This window comes from Nicotiana tabacum, chromosome 21 (assembly GCF_000715075.1).
Source record: "Nicotiana tabacum cultivar K326 chromosome 21, ASM71507v2, whole genome shotgun sequence".
In the NCBI taxonomy this organism is placed as follows: Eukaryota; Viridiplantae; Streptophyta; class Magnoliopsida; order Solanales; family Solanaceae; genus Nicotiana; species Nicotiana tabacum.
This window is the reverse complement of record NC_134100.1, coordinates 36,766,399-36,793,845: the sequence shown is the minus strand read 5'-3', so window position 1 is coordinate 36,793,845 and position 27,447 is coordinate 36,766,399. Positions and strand designations below refer to the sequence as shown.

General features: G+C 37.1%; 1 long non-coding RNA gene across 3 annotated transcripts; it reads left to right on the top strand.

The window, feature by feature from the left end:
• Window positions 1–1,362: 1,362 nt before the first annotated feature.
• On the top strand, window positions 1,363–4,988 carry LOC107768646 (uncharacterized). 3 transcript variants are annotated; one of them, XR_001644189.2, is made up of 5 exons: window positions 1,363–1,768; window positions 2,043–2,117; window positions 4,011–4,079; window positions 4,420–4,478; window positions 4,653–4,988. It is a non-coding gene; the product is annotated as an uncharacterized LOC107768646 (long non-coding RNA). The 3 variants fall into 3 exon arrangements; XR_001644188.2 differs by lacking the exon at window positions 4,011–4,079 and having other exon boundaries at window positions 1,367–1,768; XR_001644187.2 differs by lacking the exons at window positions 2,043–2,117; window positions 4,011–4,079 and having other exon boundaries at window positions 1,378–1,768.
• Window positions 4,989–27,447: the final 22,459 nt, after the last annotated feature.

The following is a 27,447-nucleotide window of genomic DNA, read 5'->3' as shown; positions in this document are numbered from 1 at the left end:
TTGGTATTGTTGATTCTTTTGGCAAGATGTGGCATATGTGCACTTATGGTGCGAGTTGTTATTGTATTGTGATATTTATGCGTATGTGGGCACTATAAGGATAGGGGTTAATGTGCATGCGGCGGCATAAGGTGAGATTTATGTGCATGTTGTTAGTAAGGAAATTACTTGAAGCCACGCGCCGACATAAGGTGGGCTAAAGTGAGTGTAGCTATTTCAGAAAAAATATTTTCAAACTATCTAAATGTAAGGCTCACGCGGCGGTATAAGGAAAGATTGTGAAAAGTGAATACGAGGCGGTGCCTCAGTTGTGATTCTTGTTGTTATCTTTCATTTACCTCACTTGTATTTTCCCGCATTGTTTTCTTGATGTTATTATTATGTGTTTCTTCTTTGTTGGCTTTATTGCTCTAAATTCAGTTGTAGCTTATCTTGTTGTATTTCTTTACTGCCTCATTTTCCTCGTTTCCCTTATTAGACTGTACTACACTTAATTAACTTATTTGTTTTCTTATCCTAGTAGGTGTCTTGACCTGAACTCGTCACTACTCTACCGAGGTTAGGTTTGATACTTACTGGGTACCGTTGTGGTGTACTCATACTACGCTTCTGCATATTTTTTATGCAGATCCAGTTACATCACATCAGGTTAGGCATCATTGATTGGCTATAAATCTCGAAGATTTCAAGGTATACCTACTTGGCGTCCGCAGGCCTCGTTTCTACTGCTTACTCTTTACCTACTCTTTACAACTATCATATTTTAAAAAATGTAATTTTAAGTTCTATTATTATTTCTGTTATTTCTCCATGCATGATAGTCTTACATGCTCTTAGAGATTAGGTGCAATCACGACATCTTAAGGTGGGAGATTTAGGGTCGTGACATACATGATCTATTTAATTCTTTATTACAATTGAGTAAACAATTGTTCTATAATAAATACTATTATAGTCAGAAGCGGATCCAACATATAAATTTAATGGGTTCAAACTTGCATTGAACTCATTATATTGTTAAAACTATGGGTTCCAATCTTACATTTTATAAAAGTTTAATAGGTTTTTACATATATATTTATACCCTGTATGAAAAGTTATGGATTCAGATGAACTCATAAATTTTATGCTACATCCGCCACCGACTATAGCCAAATTAAACACATGATTAATAGTATATAACCTAATATATACTACAACAAATTTGGCCTAAAGCCACCTCATTTTTGACAACTCTTGAAAAGCATGACCAAATATATCTACGACAACACTTTATAAGCGTGGTCTTTGAAAAGAAATTTTGGCTACGATTTATTAGGTGACGATTATGAAGCGTTCCTATTAATAATATAGAGTATACTTTTTAATTATTGCCAAATCATAAATATTGGCAACATTTATTCGTATGTGATGCAACGCTTTCTGAGCGTGCTTGTTAATATTTGTGAAGGCAACTCTATATAAGCATGCTCTAAAATATTTTCTTAAAGTTCCCGCTACAATTGCCCCCTAAAATTTTGCTGAAAAACTATGCCCTAAAATATTTCGCTAAAATCTATCTTCCAGATTTTACCCACACTAGAAGAAAATCTCCTCGTTCTTCTTCCCTAAAATTCCATAAGCAAAGTTGAGGGCTCTTCTCTTATCTTTTAGCAGATTGAGTAAAGCAAAATAGAGTGGGTTGAAATACTTCTGTTGGGTTATGTGGAAATCAAATTCAATTGGGGATTTCGTTGTTTAGGGCTTACAACCGCTTCAAAAATCCCGTGTAAGATGACTGCCAATTTTAAATTTAAGCTCTATTATTTTGTGATGGAAGTTTTTTATTCTTGATAGGAGAATACTTTTTATTTTCTCTATGGTGTTTGCTCTCAAAGAAAGAGATCTGATACTCGTAAAGCCTCTTTGATTTAGTTTGTTATCTTGCATTTTTTTAACTTTAGAGACAAATGAATATAGCAATTTTTGTAGATGATGAGTCCGGATTATTATCATGCGTTTTTTAATGTTGAGAATATCTGCTATTTGTACCTATTCACTAGATGGTGGAAGTATTCTGCTCTTATTGATTGAGGATTACTCATCTGATACGCGTGCTTTTTTGCTCGCTTGTTAAGGTAAAGTGTAACTGTTAATGCACATTCCAGCGTGTTATTATTATGTTGACTATTTATCAATTGTAAGGGGCAGAGATCACGATGTAGATTTACATATGTTTGTGGAGAATTGTTACATATATTTGTTAATATCCTCGTTGTTTAAAATTAAGAGGAAGAAAAATAAAATTAGTAATATCTTACCACCTGGTCTACTTCTCTTGAAAGAAATTCTTTACAGCTCTTACTTCTCAAAGTCATGATATTAAGGTTTATTTACTTTTGGTTAAAGCCAATATAAAATGTGTATGATTTGAATGAACATTGCGGCTTGAAATGACACTCATAATTTGTGAATGTGCTAAAAGCATATTTTGAGTTGTTACTGCAATAGTTCTTTTTGTATGTCGTGGGGAGTATATATGCTGAAATATTTAAAAACACACAAAAAAGAGGGAAATGAATTATGTTAATAATTTTGGAGCAAAACTATTAAGAGAGTAGGTAAATGTATTGATGATTGGGATAATTTATTGATCAACGCTAGCTCTAAATGGACGAAAATAATAGGAGTAGAAAAGGTCAAAATTGGCAAAGGTTTTGCTTATTGCCACAATAAAATGGTTTCATTTTTATCGATAAAAGCAGAGATTGACATGATTTGCGTTTTAAGTCTCATACCAATTTAGATTGACAAAACTTTAAACTTTTGCTAAAGGATTTTCTTTAAAACTACTTTTGGGTATTATTACAACTCTAGATATTAATGTTAGCAGCTTGTGTATTTCACATGTGTATGTGGCTTTCAAAAGAACTACTTGAGTATTTAATTGACAGAAGTTGAAATAGTTGGGTGCTAGATCTGGATGCAAGTTTTGATGCATCTTCTAAAGGATAAAAGGGTGCAGAACTTACACCTTGAATTGATTGATCAATTAAACTAAGAAAATGAATATAGATGATAATTGTCCGCTTTGAGCTGATATTTGAACTTAATCAGTTGTTTTATTGTTAAAACAGTGGCAACTGGAAGCGGACAATCCTAGTTATTAGTTGATGTATTTGCTACCATGGCTGAAAAGACTCAAATACTAAATAATTCTCACTCAATTGATTATGTCTGACACAACCTTGTTGTTCTCACTTTTCTATCAATTAGTTTTACTTTGAATATCTCTTAATTGCTCTTGAGAAGTTAGAGCTCAAACTATCAATCCCAGAATGTTGGAATGCTTTCATTTTATGAAGTGTGGTTGGTAGGCTTTTTCTAAAGTTCCAGGACACACTACATTTAATTTAGGTCTATAAGAAGTTTAAAACATCAGACAAATTCTATCTTTCCTGCTCTCTTATTCTTTCTCACCATATTTAGTAAAAACTAGAACACCCATAAGAACAACACTGTAATGTTAGTACTCTAGCTCAGCATGAATGCTTCATGTATAACTCTAGTATGCAGTTGCGAATCCAAAATTTTAAAGTCATGGGTGCTTGCCGAAAAAAAAGTTCCAAAAAAGGAGGGAAAAGGAGTTTAGTTGTGGATGTTTACACAGTGTTTATCTAAATTTTTTATAATTGCCGATGTAAATCTATTAAATTTGGTCAAAGGCAATGGGTGCTTTAGCACCCATAATACTCCATGTAGATCCGCCACTGCTAGTATGGTACTCCTATTCTTTTTTTCTGATTTATTTTTAATTTCATCTGAACTTACTCTTATTTCTCTTTTTTCCTTCTTTCTGTTTGTTGACAAAACCATCTACGAGTTCTGGCAGTGTCTACTTGGTTTGAGTTTATATCATTAAAATTATTTGTTTGTATATTTTAAACTTTTTGTGCTTTTTTAGATGTCTATTTGTTTTTAGATTATAGTTTGGCTGATTTAATCATTTCTGATTTTATATATGTAATTAGGTTGTTACACTTTTAGTATGTTAATCATACTATTTGTGGCTTCTAGCTTGTTTATTCACAAAAAGCAAGGTATGCGTGCTATTATATTTTTAGCAATATTTAGTAAAGAAAAAGATAAATTACACTGAGCTAATTTGCTGCTTTTTCCATCTGTTATCAAGCTAATTGATGATTTTTATCATAATTCAATCTATATGAAAACAGTATAGGTAAAATTTCATCAATTCTACTGAAGCGCTGAAATATAAGTGAATTTCTAATCTAATTGTTACTACCTCCTAATGAATTCCTGTGGGAAGTATATCTCGTTCTTATCTCCTGGTGTTCATACCGGCTAATTAGTACCATCTTGGTACCATGATATTATTGAAAAAAATTATATTTTGTTATTAATTATCTTTCTGTGTAGGCTATTATGATCATCCTCCATGTGTGATGAGATTCAATCTTGTTTTGGCCTTCCATCAGGTGACTTTTTCTTCAAACAACAGTAAACATGTCGATAACCTGAAATTTTGTTCTCCCTATTGATCTTGTAGTATATTCAATAGATGTATGTAAATCTGCCTGCTTTATAATACTCATCTTATAATATATATTGGAAGCTAAAATGGAGATATAATTTTTTCACATTATTTCCAGGCTATAACAAACAATGCATCTTTGTTCGTCTTAGTTGCAAGTATTGGAAGACAGAGCTACTAAAGAGAATAAAGAAAATGCAAATGGGGAACTAAAGGCTTACAAACCTTCAGAAGTTTCTATGGGTTTGAACAAGAAAAGCTCACACGCTGATTAGATTAATGGTGAGGTCAAGCTTACAAAAATGGATCAGTTACAAAATCAGGAGATGATGTATTAGAAAAGAAACTTGTAGCTAAGGGGATATCAAATGGGGTTTCTAATAGATGCTAACTTCAATGATTAATATGTATAAAGTGTTATCATGATACATAAATTTTATTTTTTTTCAGTTTATTGTTAGGTTGCACCTTTGAACAATTGGTTTTACTATATCTGATAATATATGTTAGGTAATAAATGTGATTACTTGGGATATTAAAAAAATGTAATTTAATTAAAAAAAAAAAAGAAGCATTTTATAAGGATTCTTGCAGAAGCTACGCTTGAACAATGTGGCCTATAAGGTTGAAAGTGTTGCTACTGGACTTTAAAAGTGTTAGTATAAGGGGTATGCACAAGGTGGTCTAAAACAACATTTCAAAAGCGTGACCTTAGGTCAAGGGTTATGCCAATTTAGGCCATACCAAAGTCAAAAAGTGTTGTTTTCGCTTAAATGTCACACTTTATAATAATTTAGGTCACATTTTTTAATGTGGTTGAAGGATTAAAATGTTGTAGTGATATATAAATAACTAACAATACCTGCTACGGTGACGTTGTTTTCCCTTTATAAATGCAAAGGCAAGGACATAACACGAACATACCTCAGGGGTATCATGTCTTAGCTTTTGTTGTGTTTCGACATACGAGGTTGGTTAAACAAAGTACATTAAAGTAAATGTAAGTGGGCAAGTCGACAATATTCTATCACTTGCTTTCGCTGCAGCAATTACTAGGTAGTTCATGTTTTGTTTTTGTTTGACTTATCCAGTCAAAGAATTCTTTTTTTTTAAAGGAAAAAAAAATGCATGATGTTTAGATTTGATTTAGCCGCCAAAGTATATCTTTGACCAGCTCACCCCTAAAGTATATAATGCATAAAAACAGGATTGTTTTGTATTTATGCTCCACTTCTTCATCCTTTCTACAATTCTACTACTAGAGTACGTAAAGATTAGACTACATAACTATTACTTAGATGGTAGACGTTGGGGAATCATTTGTCATTTGGATCTGAACTTTCGTAGCTGGACTAATTCCTTCTTTGTTGACTTGAATATCAAATTAAATACCATAATCAACTAGAGTGCATATCACATATTCACATTGTTACTGCTGATTATTATTGAAGCCAAAAGAAGTGCCTTTCTACTGTTTTCGCAGAGACCTAACGCTTTAATTGATTGATGATTAAAGACACTTGATAATCCGAGTAATAGTGTGAGAACTAGTATTTTTTTGGGATTCAAGAGCTTATATATATCCAAAATAATTAGTTTTTATCCTTTTACATAGTATATAATTTTTAGCAAAACCCCAACTGATCAACCCCAGCTTCCTCTAAGCTAGTTCCGCCACCGAGTGCATGTGGTGGCTGCTGAAGTGGCAACACTTGCCTTCTATGTCTTTACTGGGTATAACTTTAGGCCAAAGGTGCATAACCCCTATTTTGCTATTGACAATGAAGAGGAAGAAGCTGCTGCAGAGGCACGCGAGTGTGAATTGAGATCACCATGTAAGAATATGTACATTGGAACAGCCAAAGGAGAATACTACACTATATCAGAACATGTCGTACCTTTCTTTTAAAGTACTTTTATATATGCAGAATTCTGTTTTACATTTGGAAACACTACAATTTTACTTGTTGATTGTCAAATTCAAGATATTAGTGTCAGCTTTCTAGTTAATGTGCTGTGACACAAGCTTTTCGTAGCAGAAAATATAAATGATTCTACTGTCTTAATGGTGTACTTGGTAACTAAAATTTCGTCTGCTATTGTAGTTGGCTAATTACAAGGACATGCAAGATATGCTGCTTTGCTTTATGAAACGGTTTGCATCTCTTGCAGCTGGCTTTATATTTAAGGGCCACTAGATTAATGATTGCTCAGGTACAGGTTGTTACCACAAGCATGCCTTTGAACTATCGCCTTGTAAGAAAGGATGAATGCATTTCATGCAAGCAGCAAGTCCATTATAATTTAGAAGAATTAACCCAAATAGCCGTCCACCCAACCGCTTAAACTAAAAATAGCCGGTGGAGATATAAGTTATGCATATATATGTATAACTGTGTATAATCAATGTATAAATTATGTATATGACTAGAAAAAAATAAACATTGAATATGGACGGCTATTTTTGTAAATATCCCAATAATTTATACATTTTTCTTGAAGTATCATATCTAATACATAAAAGAATAAAAAATAATAAATACTCATATAGTTTAACCATGTTTACTGGACTAGTGGGCAAGTATTGATTTGCCATCCTGAAACATGTGGTAAATAAAAAGTTGAGATGGCCGAGTTGGTCTAAGGCGCCAGATTAAGGTTCTGGTCCGAAATGGCTTGGGTTCAAATCCGTCTCTCAACATTCGTTTTCTCGTCTCGCAGTCTCATCTGATGTCATAGTTAAGGACAGAGGACTTTATTATTTTCGAGGGCATAACTCACAAGGATAGCTAATCCAGTTTTACACGTAATAATAAACTTTTGGTTCTTATTGCTCATGATCTATCATTCTCTTTTAAAAGAATGTGCAAAAGATGTACACTTTCTTGCGAGACCCTTCCATTTTAAAACAACACTATTGTACCAAACGACCCCCCGACTATACATTGTGTTCACTAAGTGGAGATTCCAATGTAATACTGGCAAAACGGAGTACGTTAATCAAAATCAATATTGACCATTCAATTATTCTCTGAAGCCAAGCAGGAAGTAAAGATAAAAGGCTTTCTATGTGAAGATTTAAAAAAGCAGTTAATAAGTCCTAAACCTCGTCAAATGTCACTATGTCCAGTACCTAACTTCATCTTACAGGGTGGTTTACAAGTTACGACAACTACACCGTTAATATTGTTGGAATATACTATTAACCATGTGGTTTAGTTATAGTATTCTGTTTTATTCTTTATGCAATAATTATTTATTTGATTTATTCAATTCAATAAAGTATTATTTTAAATAGACCATTTGTTAAATGTGTATCATTTAGTTATGTAGTAGACAATTTAGTATATGGAGTCTTAGCTCATGCACAAAAGATTAAATTGTCGGTTCTCATAATTAATAAACTATGTTCACAATCGAAGATATTGTTGGGGAAAATATCCTGATGATTGTAGTACAAGATTAAAGTATAATTTATCTTGATTATGGGAGTAGTTTTACACCAACTTCTTGTGCTAGTATACTGAGTGTATATTGAACGGATCAAGTAGAGAAAATATGTTTTTGTATATATATATATATATATATATATATATATATATATATATATATATATATATATATATATATAATATTTTCTCTGATTCATTAAATGAGCTTATACTCCTAATCTTGATATAGTTATTATGATCAATATAATTTATTTATTGTTTTGATTTATCAAAAGATACAACTCTATTTAGAGTTAGTGTATGCCAAATAGATTGGAAAATAACGAATAGCATTTGTGAAATAATAATTAGTTGATAGACTCCGTGACTCGGTTTTGAGTTTGATAATACCCCTTTATGTAAGCTTATAAGTTTTCATCTGAAAACCCGATCGGTGAATTTTGTATCCATTACATGAAATGGTTTAAGCGGAATTGTAAAGGATTTAATTAGTTTATTAAATTAAATTATCAATAATTTAGTTTAATTAACTGGTATTGGTAATCTTGACATGGGGAGTTAAAAATAAGTTTTAATGAATTTCGAAATTCATATTGAGGAGCTCAATTGTAGCTTTTAGTGGAATAAACTGCGATTAATTATAGTAGAATTTAATTCATCCGAATTTTGAATTAATACTATAATTGGTAGCCTCTTATTGTTTCTGTGGTCTCTGCTATACCTAGTAAAAATCTGGACTGACTTGGGTAAAAAGTAACTTGGGAGAAAAGTCATCCTTTTGAGTAAGAGTAGGATTCTACTTGTACTAGTAGATTCCTACACGTTTTTGGGCCCCTTTTTTGGCTTAATTTCGAGTTTACATAAGGAAGACAAAATTCACCCAATAACTCACTTTTTAGAGTTGTATTGTTTTGCCCACTCAAACAATTTCATCCAAGGTCTTACAAGGAGCATAGCAGAAGACTGCAGCCCTGGATTTTTGCTCTATGGAGGACCTGTGCAACAATTTCAAGAGGTTAGTGTTTCTTATCTCCGAATTATATCATTGTCTAGTTTACATGTTTGTGATACCTGGATTGTCTGCTTGCTTCCGCTGCGCATGTTCTAACAATTGGTATCAGACTCCGTTTTATATCTAACTAGATAATGTAATACAACATGAATAGATTAACATTAAAATGTGTTGTTAAATTATACATGTTTGGTGTAGTTATTCTATGAAAATAGTGGTGTTTTCTCAAAAAACGTGATTGTTTTAAGTAGTATTTTAATTCTAAAATTATAGATTAACATACATCAGTATAAACAATGGTGCTATATTTGATGACAATGTTGTTTTCCCATGTTTTGTTGTATTTTTTATCCATGATAACAGTGTTGGATTTAATAAAAACGTGACTGTTTTGAGTACTATTTCAGTTCTGAAATTATGGATTAACATACATAAGTATGTTATGTGATATGAACGAGTCAAAATAAACATAACCCTAAAAATGCCAAAAATATAGATTTTGCAAATAGGTCATGAATTTGAAATTCTGAAATTCTGTCAAACTCCGATTGACCTCAAATTTGGTAGGTTCATCGGGAATGTCATTTTTCGGGCATTCGGGGTCGTTTAGATGGGTTTTTGGACATTTTTCTATTTTCTGGAAAAAAATTTAATAAATTTTTTTTAAGAAAACGATGATGGTAGGGTTCAATCCCCATGGTTTCCTATCATGTTTTACAGTAATATAATGAATTTATATGTTGACACAGGTCTTCTTCCACATCGGATAAAATTATTATAGATGATTACTGTAGTTTTGCCTTTAGTTATTTGATAACTTGTATTAATTCTCCAACTGAGTTACATGTTGATTCAATGAAACTAGGATTTATAAAAGTGATATTTACCTATCTTAAATTAACAATTTACTCTCCATCTGAGTTGGTCCTGTTTTAATTTATGGGATAAATATCTTACATAACTCATATATTTTGCATGAATAGTTAAGTTTCCCTAACAAATCTAACTGTTCAATGAGCATGGTTATATGTGTAATGTGCCATTTTGAATTTTATTATTCTAATTGCATAACTAATGATCTATTTAATGTGAATATCTCTCAGATTAACCATGTCTTCATTCAACCCATTTACCTCAATTTTGAACTAAAACAAGTTAGAAGGGCCGAATTATGTTGGCTGGAAAAGGAACCTTGATATTGTCTTAATCGTTGAAGGTTACAAATTCATAATCACTGAGGAGTGCCCAGAAAAACTCGATGAAAATGCAATCGACGATCAGGTTAGGCCTATGACAAATGGTTTAAGGCTGATGAGATGGCGCGATGTTACATTCTTGCCTATATGGCGAATGTTTTGAAATATCAGCATCAGTCTATGGGGTCTGCTTATGATATGCTCGAAAGTCTCAATGAGATATTCGGTGAGCAAAATCGTATGGCTAAGAAGACAGCCATGAAAGCCCTTTTGAACACCAAGATGGCTGAAGGATCATCAGTTAGGGACTATGTTCTGAAGATGATAGGTCTTCTAAATGGACTGGAGGTCCTTGGAGCTATGATTGATAAGCAATCTTAAGTTGAGATGGTCCTGCAGACTCTGCCTAACAGTTTTCAACAATTTCGCTTGAACTATAATATGAACAAAATGGATTTATCACTAGCGAAATTGTTGAATGAGCTGCAAGCGGCAAAATTTATTATCAAACAGCAAGCTCCAGTTGTGGCACTGAATGTTGAGAAAGCTTTGGTTTCTAAGTCGAAAGGTGGTAAGAAAAAGAAGAAGGCTCACAAGATTTTGGCACCTGAAGGTGCGGTTGCTGGTGTGAAAAAGCCCAAAGGAAAGTGCTATCATTGCAAGCAACCTGGGCATCACAAAAAATAATGCCCTGCCTATCTAGCAAAGTTGAATAAGCAAGGTAATTCAAATTTAAATGTCGTTGAAACTTGTTTAGCGGCTGTCTTTATCATGTTTTGGTGTGTAGATTCAAGAGCCACTAATCATATCTGCACTACTTTGCAGGGGTTTCAGGAAACGCGGCGGTTAAGTGAGAATGAAGTTTGCATTTTTCAAGCCAATGGCGAGCCAACACCAGCTTTAGCATTAGGATATATTAGAATTACGTTTAGTAGTGATAGAGTTTTAGTTTTGAAAGATGTCCTCTATGTACCTTCCATTAGAAGGAATTTGATTTCGGTTTCGAAAATAATGGATGATGGTTATAATATTTATTTTGCTAATAACTCTGATGTTATTAAGTTTAATAAACATTTTATCTACACTGCTGCTAGAGTACATGACCTTTTTATTCTTGATATATCTCCTCGTGTGCTACAACCAAAAGAATTAAATAACATTAATCTGCCAAATAAAAGAAAACGTATTTATGAATTTAGCCAAAATTATTTGTGGCACTTAAGTCCAGGTCATATAAATCTAAATAGGATTTCGAGGTTAGTTTCAGATGGACCTTTGAGTTCGTTGAAAGTGGATGCACTGCCAACATGCGAATCTTGTTGAGAAGGAAAAATGACCAAGAGACATTTTTCCTCAAAAGGAAATAGAGCTAGCGATCAGTTAAAATTAATTCACTCTGATTTGTGTGGCCCTATGAATATACAAACAAGAGGTGGTTTTGAGTATTTTGTGACTTTCACAGATGATTATTCAAAATATGGATATATTTATTTGTTGCGCCATAAGTCTGAATGCTTTGAGAAATTCAAAGAATTTAAGACGGAAATGGAGAAATGACATGATAAACATATCAAAACATTGCGATATGATCGTGGTGGAGAATACCTTTTTACGGAATTCATTAAATACTTATCAGATTGTGGAATTACATCTCAATTATCTACCCCAAGAACACCATAACAAAATGGCGTGGCATAAAGAAGAAATAGAACCCTTATGGAAATAGTTAGGTCAATATTAAGTTATTCCGATTTGCTTTCTTCCTTTTGGGGATATGCTTTAGAAACAAAAATTACATTCTGAATCTGGTTCCTTCAAAGTCAGTACCTTCAACCCCAGCAGAATTGTGGACTGGGCACAAGCCCAGTTTATGACATATTCGGGTTTGGGATTGTCCAACACATGTGCTGAAAGGGAAAGCAGATAAATTGGAATCGAGGACAGAAGTATGCATTTTTATTGGATATCCAAAGGGAACGAAAGGAGGTTTGTTTTATTGTCCCAAAAAAAGAAGGTAATTGTTACGACAAATGCCAGATTTTTAGAAGAGGACTATTTAATGAACTATATTCCTAGAAGTAAACTAGTTTTACAGAAATTAAGTAATGGAGTAACTAATGACTTGTCTCTGGAACGTATCCTGGAAGCTAGTATTGACATACCACCGCATTATCGTAGTGGGAGAAATGTTAATAGGCAGCAGAACGCATAAGATCAATTGCATGACATCTCACTACCCCAAAGTAGAGAGAGTAATGTTGAGCAACCTGAAATTGTTGTGCAGCCTGCATTCCAGGAAGAAGTTAATGATTTTCCGGCACCGAAAGGCGTGGATGATAATAGTGAAACTTCAGTTCCGGAAAATGATGTTGTGGTTCAACAACAAAATCAACAACAAAATCAAACTGCACAAGTAGTGACTAGTCGTAGTGGGATAATTATTCAAAACCCTCTCTGGTTTGCGCTCTTGGGAGAATCTTATGATAGGATCCCTGAAGAGACTAATACAGAACCTCTTAATTACGACGAATCACTACAGGATACAGACGCTGATAAATGGGTTGTTGCTATGAAATCTGAAATGGAGTCCATGTTCTCCAATCAAGTATGAGATCTTGTAGAACCACCGACTGGAGTCAAACCCATTGGTTATAGATGGATCTATAAGAAAAAGAGAGGAGTGGATGAAAAAGTACAAACTTTTAAAGCTAGGCTTGTTACAAAAAGGGTTAACTCAAAAAGAAGGGATAGATTATGAGGAAACTATAACAACCCAACCGGTCATTTTGCCTTCTAGAACCCCGTTCTCCTAAATAAGATTCCCCGTTTGTACTTTTACTATTTTATGACTTGCGGGGATGGCTAGTTCAAGAATTTGAAGTGTTCGGGTTGAAATCGGAACACCTGGTTCCTTAGTTTGGCTTTAAAAGGGTAAGTTTGACTTCGGTCAACTTTTTGAGTAAACAACCTTGGAATTGGTATTTGACGGTTCCAATAGGTTCGTATGATAATTTTAGACTTTGGCGTATGTTCGAATCGGATTTTGGACGACCCAGAGCGTTTCGACGCTTAATAGTGAAAGTTGGCTATTTGAAGGTTTAAAGTTCTTCAAATTTGATTTGGAGTAGATTTTGGAGTAATCAAGGTCTTTTTGGAATTTCGAGCCTAGGAATAGTTTCGTATGGTGATTTAAGACTTGTACGCAAAATTTGGTGTCATTCCGATTAATTTAAGTATGTTTCGGCACGTTCAGAGTAAGCTTGAAGAACTTGAAGTTTCTAAGTTGAATCAATTTGGTTTAGGGTATGATTCTTAATTTTGATGTTGTTTTATGCGTTCTGAGGGTTCAAGCGAGTCCATTTTATGATTTCAAACTTGTTGGTATGTTCAGACGGGGTCCCGAGGGCCTCAGGTGTTAATCGGATGAGGCTCGGACCAAGTTTGGACTTAGGAGCAACAATTGAAGCTTCTTGCTTCTGGTGTAATCGCATCTGCGCTTGGCCAGCCGCAGGTGTGAGCTCGCAGAAGCGAGCCACAAACTGCAGAAGCGGACCAGCCAGGGGCAGCCCAGGGATCGCAGGAGCGGAGTTTTTGGCGCACCTGCGAGAGCGCATGTGCGAAGGAAGAGAGCGCAGAAGAGGCAAGGGCCGCAGGTGCGGAAGAAGCGCCGCAGAAGCGGTCTCGCAGAAGTGAGCCGCTAATCGTAGAAGCGGACAAGATGGCTAAGGGGAAAGCTGCATCTGCGAGGTCCCTTTCGCAGATGCGGAGCCACAGAAGCGGCTGTCGAGCCTTAGAAGCAAAAAATCACTGGGCAGAATGTCTTAAAACGGGGCTCAACCATTTTTGAGCCCATTTTCTCCATTCTTGGGCGATTTTGGAGCTCTTTGAGAGAAGTATTCACCTAGCAACTTGGAGGTAAGTTAGTTCTACCTATTGTGAGTTAAATACATAGATTATTGGTAGATTTTAATATGTAAATTGTGAAAATCAGAGGTTTAGGTGAAAAAACTAGGTTTTGATAAAAATGATATTTTAACCACGAAAATGGTTATGGAATGGGATGAAAATTGTATATTTGAGTTCTTAAGGTTATGGGTGACGATTTCCTCTAAAGATTTCCGGAATTCGGGCACATGGGCCCGAGGTGAATTTTAGGAATTCTATCAATTTGGGTTAGGTAATTAATCTAATAATTTAATTTCGAATTGTTGAGCATGTATTGATTAAATTATATAATATTTGACTAGTTTCGGATTATTCGGCACCAAATTGAGGCTTTAGCGCAAAATAGCGTCCGGGAAGTGAGCTTTGAAACGAGGTAAGTCTCTTGTCTAACCTTATAAAAGGAAATTTATCCCCTAGGTGTTGTAAATAAATATTTGTTTCTAATTGTGGGGGGCTACGTACGTACGAGGTGATGAGAGTCCGTGTGTAACTACTAGTTATGCCTATGTCCGGGTAGTTTTAGGACCCAATGCATAAACTATTTTGAATTTTTGCACCATACTTGTTAAAATAAAATGCCTAAATTTTATTAGAACTTGTTAGAGAAATTGTGAAAGGTAGTTAATGAATTTTGTATTACTTTATATATAAATCCTTAATCACGTTAAGTCAAATGCTTATAAAGTATCTTTCTCTTCTTGTGGAGCGTCGAACGCCTCGACAGTATATAGATGCATCTGTGGATCATGTTGCACGTCCCTCGACAGTGTACATGTCACTCTGGATTGGGCCGTACAACCTCGGCATAAATCGTGCTTAATAATAATACTTGATGTCTTGATATTTTGTGGTGGCTTGCAAGATTACAACCTTTAAAGGGAATGGCTTATTTGGAAATTATATAATTGTGAAAGAATTATTTGCTCCTACTTGTTGAGAAGATTTAAATTTATTTACACATCCAGTATTTATTTAAGATTTTATTTGAATAATTATTGACCTATAATGAGTGTCGAAGTCGACCTCTCGTCACTACTTCTTCGAGATTAGACTTGATACTTACTGGGTACATGTTGTTTATATACTCATGCTACACTTGCTGCACTTTTTGTGCAGGATCTGAGACAGGTGCATCAGGCAGTCCTACCGGTGGGTATCCCCGATATCCCGAGGCCTAGTAGTGAGCTGCTTTTCCTGAGCCGTTCCGCAGCACCTAGTGTCTCTCTTCATATTCGTATTATGTCTATTTCATGTTCAGACAGTATTTAGAATTTTGTATAATCTACTAGATGCTCATACACTTGTGACACCACGTCTTGGCACACACACTAGTAGAATTGTGGTATTAAATCATTACTTTTGTTTTATTTATTTAAACCTTTTATTTTCTTAAATCTTGTAAATAAGAAAAGTTTAATTGTTCGGAAACTTATTAAAAAAGGAATAATATTTCTAATTCACTAGTTGGCTTGCCTAGCGGTGATGTTGGGCGCCATCACGACCTATATGTGAAATTGGGTCATGGCAAAAACCGTTTTGCTAGTAGCCATGCTTAAATCCATTAGGATTCTCCTATCCATTCCTGCTCATTACGATTATGAGATTTGGCAAATGGATGTCAAGATGACTTTTCTTAATGGAAGTCTTGATGAGTGCATCTATATGGCACAACCAGTTGGTTTCATAAAAAGTGACAATGAGCACATGTTGTGTAAATTAAAGAAATCCATTTATGGATTGAAACAAGCTTCTAGAGCATGGAATACTTGTTTTGACACATCGATTAAAACCTTCGGTTTTGATCAATGTGAAAATGAGTCTTGTGTCTATAAGAAGTGGGATGGAGATAAAGTTACATTTTTGGTTTTGTACGTAGATGATATTTTGCTCATAGGAAATAATGTGAACATGTTAAATTCAGTAAAGGAATGGTTGTCCTCGCATTTTGATATGAAAGACTGGGGACAAGCGGCACATATCCTTGGGATTAAGCTTATGTGAGATCGCAAGCAAAGGATATTAGGCTTATCCCAAGCACTTTATATTGATACAATTCTCACCAGATTTAGCATGCAAGATTCCAAGAAAGATTTTCTTCCTTTTAGGTATGGAATCTCTATGTCAAAAGATCAGTCCCCAAAAACGACTGATGAGATAGAAAAGATGATGGCAGTACCTTATGCTTCTGCTGTAGGGAGTCTCATGTATGCTATGCTATGTACTAGACCTGATATCTACTTTGCTATTGGCATTGTTAGTAGATTTCAGTCTAATCCTGGATGAAAACACTGGACTATCGTTAAACATATAATCAAGTACCTGAAAAGGACTAGGGATTATATGTTAGTTTATCACTCAGGTGATCTTGCACCCATTGGCTATACTGATTTAGATTTTCAGTCAGATAGAGATTCTTAAAAATCTACCTCGGGATATGTTTTTACCTTAGGAGGTGGAGCCATAAGTTGGAGGAGTATCAAGCAATCATGTGTTGCTGATTCTACCATGGAAGCCGAATATGTGGCTGCCTCTGAGGTAGCTAAAGAGGTTGTTTGTCTTGGGAACTTTCTAAAAGAGCTTAATGTAGTTCCTTCGGTTCAAGCACTGATAAGTGGGGATTTTGACTACTTATTAACAGCTTTTTGCTTTTGTTTTAGTCCGAAAGTATTGAATTGTGTTCCCGAAACTAATAAAATTGTGCAAATTGGAGGAATGCTGAAAGTTTGGTCTCCAGAGATGAAATACGACTCAAAAAGGAGTGTTCCAAAGCACAACGCAATAAAGAGCGCAGAAACACAAATGTGCGGTCCGCACAAGGAATTCTGTGGTCCGCCGTAGAATTGCATCTGCGGTCGCAAACCAAGAAGAAATACCCAACAAGACTTTTAGCCATGTGCGGACCGCATATGAATTGTGCGGTCGCAGAACTGGGCTTAAGAGTCAAAGATCAGAGAGTATGCAAAAAGATCAAGTTCAGGAACCTTTGTGAAGTGCGGTCGCAGAAGATTGCCTCGCGGCCACAGTCCAAAAATGTGTGGCTGCAGAACTCACCTTCCTGCCAACTGAAGAAATCTGCGGACCGCACATGGAATTGTGCGATCGCAAAACCTCCTAAAGAGCATTTTTGTCCGTGATTTTCAGCCCTGTATAGATAGACGAGTTTCACAAAATTAGGTCAAGTTTTGAACATACACAGATGCTGTAGCCATTTTTCTTTGCTATTTTAGGAAGTTTTAGCTTATTTGAGTATTTTAACATTAGATTTCATCATTTTAGTCTTCCATTATGAGTTTAATTAGCTCTTCTTCTTTATTTTCTTCAAATCTCATTATGAGTAGCTAGAGTTTTACTAGGGTTGTGACCCAACCCTAGTGTGTAAACCTTATGAGTGATTAATTTTATGCTTGTTTATGATTGAGTGTTGATTATTTAGCATAGTTCATGCTTCAAATTTAGAATTAATGGTTGCAAATATTGATTCATGCCTATTTGACTTAGTCTCTACTTGAGAAAGAGAGACCTAGTCTAGGATAACTTAGCTAACAAGGAATTGGGTTAATTGAGAGATTGATTAACCTAATTAAAGGGTTCAAACTAGAGATAGCAAGAACCCGACTTGAGCTCTTATCAACTTTTTTGGTTGATGCAAAATCACTCTCTAACCGAGAGGTATTGAGTGGGTAACGTGGAGTTGAGAGCTATAATACACCCCAATCAACAAAACGGGTATAAACATATTTATCCCATTAGGCAAAAACCTAAGTTATGGTCACAACCCTAGGCCTTTAATCTAATTGGAAAAACCTCAAAAATATTTATCTATAATCTATTTTCTTTAGCCTGCATTCATTAGATTAATAGTAGAAATAGAAAACAAAGCTTTGTTGTGGAAGTGCAATCATAGATAACGCATTCGCTTGCTTCAAATATACACTCCTAAACACCCCTCATAACTCCCCGTGAAAATCGACCCCGACTCTTGTTGGGTACTATTATTGCATACGAACATATCATATCTCCTATAGAGGTGTGTTGTGGATGTCATCAATTTTTGCTTTTGGAATATCTTCTTTTCCTTTCGTGTTACTAACTTGTTTGAGAAATCGTAGGTACAACCATGGCGAACAATGAGCTCAGAAATTACCTTTGGGGGATGTAGACGTCGAGGATGATCAAGTTGATGAGGTTCCTCTTGAACCTCAAGCCAATAGAAGAGGTCGAGTGCCTCATGACAATGTCCCCGTTCCACCCCCACCTCCACCATGGGCGGCTCCATACCGGATATTACCCAATGAAGGATATGCAAGTGCAATAGTCTCTCCACATATTAGGGCGGGCAACTTTAAAATCACCAATATGATGTTTACTTTGCTTGAGCAACGAGGTTTCTTCACCGGTGCTCCAACTCAAAATGCATACAAATATTTGAAGGGCTTTGTGGACACTTGTTGGGGGAGCAAACAAACAAATGTCTCCGAGGATGCATTGAGGCTAAGGCTTTTTCCCTTTTCTTTACGAGGGAAAGCTTTAGATTGGTTGGAACGATTGCTAAAACATTCCATTCACACTTGGGATGAGTTGGCAAAAAAGTTTATTTCTAAGTTCTTCTCTCCTGGGCACATAGCTACACTTCGGGATAAGAGTTTGGCATTCAAGCAAGAGCCAAATAAACCACTATACGAGATATGGGAACGTTATAGAACAATGGTTAAAGATTATCCCAACAACAATATGACGGAGAATATGATTCAACAAACTTTCTGTCATAGGATTAATACAACCAACCAATGTGTAGTGAATCAACTTGCCGGTGAGAATTTCATGACTACGCCTTATGCGGAGGCACGTTAGATTTTGGATGAGATGGCGGAAACGTCATCGGCTTGAAAATCCCGGGCCAAGATAGTGGTTTTGATCAAGATGATTCTTACAATGAACAAGAAGAGGAGGTGCAATATGTGAAAAACTTTCAAGGGCAAAGAAACAACTTCCAAAGCCCTAACCAACAACAATGGCGACCTCAAAGCAATCAAGGCAATTGGAATTCTAACAACCAAGGAAATTGGAGTGGTGGCAACAATCAAGGGAATTTGAATAACAACAACTATCAAGAAAATAATCAAGGAAATTAAGGGGGGTAACAATCAAGGAGGATGGAATAACAATCAAGGCAACCGGGGTTCAGGCTTTTAAAAGCCCCCAATGTATCAACAACCGAACAACTCCGCCTCATTATCCTTCTCATGGTCCAAGTTCTTCAAACAATGAGATAGGGCGTATTGAGAATATGTTCAAGCAAATGATGGAAACAAAATGCCGATTCAGATGTCCAACTTGCCTCACATAATACATCAATCCGCAACTTAGAAGTTCAAATGGGGCAAATCTCTCAAGCTCTAAATTCTCGTCCTAAGGAGGCACTACCAAGTTATACGGTAGTAAACCCAAAGGGTTGGGAACAACACGGGGCATGCCATGGCCATTACTACAAGAAGTGGAAGAGGTGGAAATACACCCACCTCAAGTCAAAGGCAACTGGTGGATGATGAGCAAGTGGTACAAGAAGAAGAGATCCCGAACAATGTGGTGCAATCTAATAATGATGTTCGGATTGATATTGATGATAGTGTGGAAGAGACTAAAGAGGAGGTGAACCCGTCTAGGGATCATATTATTGACATACCGGAGCCGGTAGTGCAAAAGGCTAAGGCACCATTGCCTAAGCCTCCACCTCCATACCCTTAAAGACTTGCCAAGCAAAATGGTGAAAACTAATTCAAGAAGTTTATTCAAATGATGAAGAGTCTCTCAATCAATGTGTCATTAGTTTAAGCTTTGGAGCAAATACCCGGTTATACAAAGTTCATGAAGGATCTCGTGATAAAGAAGCGGTCAATGAATTTTGAAACGATCAAAGTCACTCATCAAGTGAGTGCAATTGTGCATTCAATGGATCCTAAGTTGGAGGATCCCGGTGCTTTCACGATTCCTTGTATAATTGGAAGTGCCGAGTTTGCTAAAGCTCTTTGTGATCTTGGGGTGAGTATCAATTTGATGCCCTATTCAGTTTTCAAAACTTTGGGAATTAGGAAACCAAGACCCACCTCTATGAGATTGCAAATGGCCGATCGTACTATGAAGAGACCTTTGGGAGTGATTGAGTATGTCTTGGTTCATGTTGATAAATTCACTCTTCCGATGGATTTTGTCATTCTAGATTGTGAACTTGATTATGAGGTGTCTATTATTCTTGGAAGACCTTTCCTTGTTACAAGGAAGGCTCTTTGTGATATTGAAGCTGGAGAACTTATATTCCGGGTTGGTGATGAAAAAGTGGTTTTCCATGTGTGTAAGTCCATGCGGCAACCAAATAGCAATAAAGTGTGCTCTTTTGTGAACTTGGTGACCGATGTTATTATTGATGACACAAGTGCTACAATCAATGTTGGTGATATGTTGGAGGACGTCTTGCTCAACTTTGATGATGATGAGATGAATGGCTTCACGAAATGTGTGAACTCTTTACAAGGAATGGGGTAGTACAACTATGCACCCCTAAAATTGTCCTTGGATCTCGAAAATAGGACAATTCATCCTACAAAGCCTTCTATTGAAGAGCCTCCCACCTTGGAGTTGAAGCCATTGCCTCCATATCTTCGGTATGAATTTATTGGCCCTTATTCTACTTTACTGGTTATTCTTTCCTCTTGTTTGACTAACGTGCTCTCCACATTGGCGGTGCTACACAAGAGGAAGAAGGCTATTGGGTGGACATTGGCAGATATTCGGGGGGATAAGCCCCGCCTTTTGCATGCATAAGATCAAGTTGGAGGATGGCGCCAAAACATCTATTGAACATCAAAGGAGACTCAATGAGGCTATGCAAAAATTCGTCAAGAAGGATATTCTCAAGTGATTGGATGCCGGGGTGGTCTACCCCATCTCCGATAGTTCGTGGACTTCTCTGGTTCAATGTGTCCCAAAGAAGGGGGGTATGACGGTGATCACCAATTACAAGAATGAGTTGATTCCTACAAGAACGGTGATTAGATGGAGGGTGTGTATGGACTATCGCAAGCTCAACAAAGTCATAAGGAAGGATCACTTTCCACTTTCTTTCTTAGATCAAATGCTTGATAGATTGGCCGGTCGTGATTTCTATTGCTTTCTTGATGGGTATTCGGGCTACAACCAAATTCTTATTGATCTAGAAGATCAAGAGAAAATAACTTTTACATGTCCCTATAGTACTTTTGCCTTCAAGCGGATGCCATTTGGTTTGTGCAATGCACCAGCAACTTTTCAAAGGTGTATGATAGCTATCTTTACGGACATGGTGGAGGACTACCTTGAAGTTTTCATAGATGACTTCTCGGCGGTTGGAGATTCTTTTGATGATTGTATTGCAAATTTGGATAAAGTGTTGTCTAGATGTGAAGAAACAAATTTGGTGCTTAATTGGGAGAAATGTCATTTCATGGTCGAGGAAGGCATTATCCTTGGCCACAAAATCTCAAATAATAGAATTGAAGTTGACAAGGCAAATATTGAGGTGATTTATAAACTTCCACCTCCAACTTCGGTGAAGGGTGTGCGGAGTTTCTTAGGCTACGCAAGATTTTTACCGGCGTTTCATCAAATATTTCTCTAAGGTGGTGAACCCATTGTGCAATCTTCTTGAGAAGGATGCTAAGTTCGACTTCAATGATGATTTCATGAGAGTTTTTGAATTGTTGAAGTTCAAGTTGACAACTACCCCCATCATCACCACTCCAAATTGGAGCGTCCCTTTTGAACTCATGTGTGATGCAAGTGACGTAGCGATTGGGGCTATTTTGGGGCAACGCATCAACAAAACTTTTCATCCTGTCTACTATACTAGTAAGACCATGAATAGTTCCCAAGTCAACTATACTGTTACAGAGAAAGAGCTCTTTGCCATTGTGTTTGCAATTAAGAAGTTCTGCCCGTACTTGATGAGTGCAAAAGTCATTGTCCACACGGATCATGCGGCGTTTCGATATCTTATGAGCAAGAAGGACTCCAAAGCTCGGTTGATGAGATGGGTTCTTTTGTTGCAAGAGTTTGATATTGACACCGAAGATAGAAAAGGGAGTGAAAACCAAGTGGCAGACCACTTGTCTCGTTTGGAGGAGGAGAGGAGGCCCCATGATGGCCTTGAAATCAATGACTCCTTCCTCGATGAGAAACTCTTGGCTATTTCAATGAAATAGGTACCATAGTTCACGTATCTAGCAAATTTTCTTGTGTGTGGAATCATTCCGGATGAGTTCTCGTCAAACCAAAGGAAGAAGCTCAAATGGGATTGTCAAGATTATTATTGGGATGAACCATACCTTTTTCGGATTTGTACGGACGAGGTGATTAGAAGATGTGTACCGGAAGAAGAGCAAGGTGAACTTCTTGGGGTTTGTCATTCTTCGCCATATGGTGGTCATCATGGTGGTGCAAGAACAGCGGCCAAAGTGCTTATTTGCGGCTTTTACTGGCCCACTCTTTACAAGGATGCAAGTAAGCTAGTGAAGAGATGTGATGAATGTCAACAGGCTGGTAGAATCTCAAAGAAGAATGAAATAGCTCTCACAACCACCTTGGAGATTGATATTTTCGATGTGTGGGGTATTGACTTCATAGGCCCTTTTGTGAGTTCTTGTGGAAACACCTATATCTTGGTCGCGGTTGATTATGTGTCCAAATGGGTTGTAGCCGTTTCTTTACCAAACAACGAGGCGAGAAGTGTGGTAGCTTTCTGAAGAAGAATATTTTCACACGGTTTGGTACTCCACGTGCTATTATAAGCGATGTGGGTCACATTTTTGCAACAAGGCTTTCGACACCTTGCTTAACAAGTATGGTGTTGCTCACAAAGTCACATCTCCTTATCACCCACAAGCTAGTGGGCAAGTGGAAGTTTCCAACCAGGAGATAAAGAGTATCTTATCCAAAACGGTGAATGCTAATCGGACGGATTGGTCCAAGAAGCTTGATGATGCATTATGGGCTTATCGGACGACTTACAAAACACCTGTCGAAATGTTGCCATACCAGTTGGTGTTCAAAAAAGCTTATCATCTTCTGGTGGAACTACAACATAAGGCCATGTGGGCTCTAAAGAAGTTTAATCTTGATTGGGATGTAGCCGTTAACTTGAGGGTTGCACATTTGAATGAATTGGATGAGTTCTGATACCATGCTTATGCAAGTTCATCCTTGTACAAAGAAAAGATGAAATATCTTCATGACAAATATGTTTGGAGCAAAGAGTTCAAGGTGGGTAATCTTGTATTGTTGTTTAACTCAAGGTTGAGGATGTTTCCCGGGAAGCTAAAGTCTAAATGGAGTGGTCCTTTTGAAATTGTGGGTGTGACACCTTTTGGTGCATTAGACTTCAAGAACAAAAGCAATGAAGTATTCCAAGTCAATAGTCATCGGGTGAAGAACTATTTGGTAAAGGTTGGAGATAGCCACGTCATGGAGGTCATTCATTTCAATTGATGGTATTCTGCGTCGTGTCGCGACATTAAATCAGGCACTTCTTGGGAGGCAACCCATGTTTCTTTTCCTTTATTCTTTTGTAGTTAGGTGTTATTTTTGTGCTAACTTGATTTGAAGTGTGCTACAGGGCTGAGTATGACTCAAAGGATTTGAGGACAGAAATCTGGCTAAGTGTTGCAAGAATTGCAGACCACAGTTAATTTGTGCGGACCGCACATTTATGGTTGCTACAACAAAAGTGCAATGCGGCCACATAATTAACTTGGAGACCGCACAAATGAAAGGTTGAAAATGTCAACTCTCTGAAGTTTAGTCTGTCAGAGAAAAGGTCGAAGTGTGACCGCAAAGGGAAATCTGCGGCCGCACACAAAATTGTGCGGACCGCAGATGAGACGCTGAGTAATGGTCACCAGGTAACAGAGTGTGGACCGCACATGAAATTGTGTGGCTTCACTCGCTTCTCTCTCCCTTAGCCAACCCAATCGTATAAATTGAGGAACAAGGGAATTTGTTACGTTTTTTTTTCACTCTTTGAGTATAGAAATAATGCCCTCTTGAAATTTCTTGGTAATTTCATCTGCCCACACGTACAACATCCTTGATCAGTCACTCATTACACTCATTCATCTGGTATGCTTCAATTGCTTGTTAATCTTTCTCTTTTAATTTGTATAATTTTAGTTATTTTTAGGCCATTTTTCATTAAAATTACATTATGTATCCATGTGGGGGTAAATCTATAATAGGTTAAATAATACATGCTCTATGGGGGCTGGGTTAACATATTTTCATGCTTCTATGATGTTTCCATGTCAAATTGTGCACAAAATTGAAAAACCTAGAATAAAACAACTTAATTGTTCGTAATTTTTGAATTCTGCGGCCGCACCTGAATTTGTGCGGTCCGCAGAAATTACTTTTAGGGCAGCATTAGTGAAGAAGGGATCTTCGGCCGCAAGGTAAAATGTGCAGACCGCAGAATTCCCATTGCGATCGCAGAAATGCACTTTTACTGTCATCAGAGAGTCCCTACTTTGAGACTCCAATGTGCGGCCGCAAGTTTAATTATGCGGAGCGCAGAAAATGTGTTGCGGCCGCACATCAGACAATTCTCTATCATCAGAGAGTTGGCATTCGTTGGGTCTCAGAGGTGCGACCGCAAGTGGAATTGTGCGGATCACACTCATCTTTTGCGGCCGCAACACAAAATTATGCGGTTCGCAAGTCATCATCTGCAACCGCAAGAAAATTGTGCGGACCTCAGATCTGGTTTCCTGCAAGCATGCTTTGACTGTGTACCCTCAATTTATAGCTTACTTGCATATCTCCTATGTATGTCTGAACATTGAATTGCAACTAACAATCGCTTTTGCTTGATACAGACAATGGTTCGATCTAGAGGACGCGTTGACACATCTAAAGGGAGAGGTGAACCTTCTTAGGGTCGAGGAAAGAGTGCCTTACCCCTTGGCCAACAAAAGACAATTACAAAGAAAGCTTCAGCCGGCAGAGGGAGAGGTGCAGATCTGTCACGACCCAAAATTTCCCACCGACGGGACCGTGATGGTGCCTAACATTTCATTTGCTGGGCAAGCCAACGTTAGAGAATCATTAAACCAATTCCTTATTCCCATTCAGTAATTAACAATAATTAACTAAGATGAAATACGATAAGTGCGGAATATCATAAAACTGTATTAATTACTACCACCCAGATCTGGAGTCACAATTCACGAACATTCTAGAATTTACTACAAGTAATAGTGTGAAAGAAATACAACTGTCTGAATAAAAGAAACAGTAGAACAGAAAAGATAGATGGGGACTTCAAGGTCTGTGAACTCCGACAGATCTACCTTGAGTCTCCAGACAGCGGACCAATAGCAAAATTTCGATCAACTCGAGCCGGTATCAAAATCTGCACAGAAAGTGCAGAATGCAGTATCAGTACAACTGACCCCATGTACTGGTAAGTGTCGAGCCTAACCTCGACAAAGTAGTGACGAGGCTAAGGCAAGGCACCTACAAATCAACCTGTACAATTTAACAGTATATATACAAATAACAGAAATGAAGAACTAAACAGGAAATGTCGGGAGGGGAACATACTGAGGGAAATACAAGATAAAGAACTACAACAGAATGATCACCGGAGCAGTCAATATACCATGAACCAACAGGAATAGTGAATACAGTAAAGGAAAAATGCAACGCATCACCCTTCGTGCTTTTACTCTCAATCTCACCATAAAATTAATAGAAACGGCACGGCATCACCCTTCGTGCATTAACTCACATATCATGGCACGGCATCACCCTTCGTGCTTTTACACTCACAATATGGCACGACATCACCCTTCGTGCAATAACACTCACAATATGGCACGTCATCACCTTCGTGCATTAACACTCACAATATGGAACGGCATCACCCTTCGTGCATTAACACTCACAATATGGCACGGTATCACCCTTCGTGCATTAACACTCTCCCTTACCATAATGCAATGCATAAATAACAACAGGGAGATAGAATAACAAGTACAAATCTTACTTTAACATTTGGTTCCACAATATAAATCTCAACTTTTAAATGAATACTCGATTACCAACAAAAAATCCGTAACCATGATAATGACGATCAATTTAACAACACTAGTATAAACATGTAGCAATTAGGCATAGGAAAGAGACAATATAAGAAAACGAAAGAAACATGGAATACAGGTAAATTGGCGGCGCATAAATACTCGTCACCTCACATATACGCCGCTCACATGAATTTCACTTAGCAAATAATCTAAGGTTCCTAATTCCCTCAAGTCAGGGTTAGACACAACACTTACCTCGCTCCGAATGCCACTTAATTCTCAATCACAACTTTTCCTTTGGAATTCACCTCCAAACCACTCGTATCTATTAAAAATGACTCAATAATATCAAATATTGCTAAAGAAATCGATTATATTGCATAAATTAAATTTTCCAAATTTTCCTCCAAATATTCAAAAAATCGACCCCGGGCCCGCTTGGTGAAAACCCGAGGTTCCGATCAAAATTCATTTACCCATTCACCCCCGAGCCCGAATATGTAATTAGTTTTGGAATCCGACCTCAAATTGAGGTCTAAATACCCAAATTTCCGAAATCCCTTGTTTTCTACCTTAACCCCTAATTCTACCATGAAAACTCTAGATTTTAGGTTGATAATTCAAGAAATGTAATGGGTAATTGAAAGAAAATGGTTTAGAATCACTTACCAACACTTTGGGGAAGAAAATGACTCTTGAAAATCGCCTCTACCCGTTTGGTTCTTGAAAAATGTTGAAGAAATGGCTTAAACCCGTATTTGGATTGTGTTAAGTGCTGGGCGATAGTGTGCATCGCGTTCGCGAGGCCACTATTGCGTTCGCGAAGAGAATTGGCTGCCAATCCTTCGCATTCACGAGACATTGCTCGTGTTCGCGATGAAGAAAAGGCTGACCCCCTCCCCCCCGTGCCTAACACTCCGTGTTCGCGAAGGGTAATGCCCCCATCGCTTCACGTTCGCGACCAAGCCTTCGCGTTCGTGAAGAAGAAATTCCGGCCTCATTATTTTACTGTTCGCGTTCGTGAGAGGACCTTTGCAAACGCGAAAAAGGATATGCCAGACACCAGAATCTGCAGAAAACCAGATTTTTCAAAGTCCAAAACATCACGTGGCCTATCCGAAACTCACCCGAGCCCTCGGGGCTCCAAACCAAACATGCACACAAGTCTAAAAATATCATACAAACTTGGTCACGCGATCAA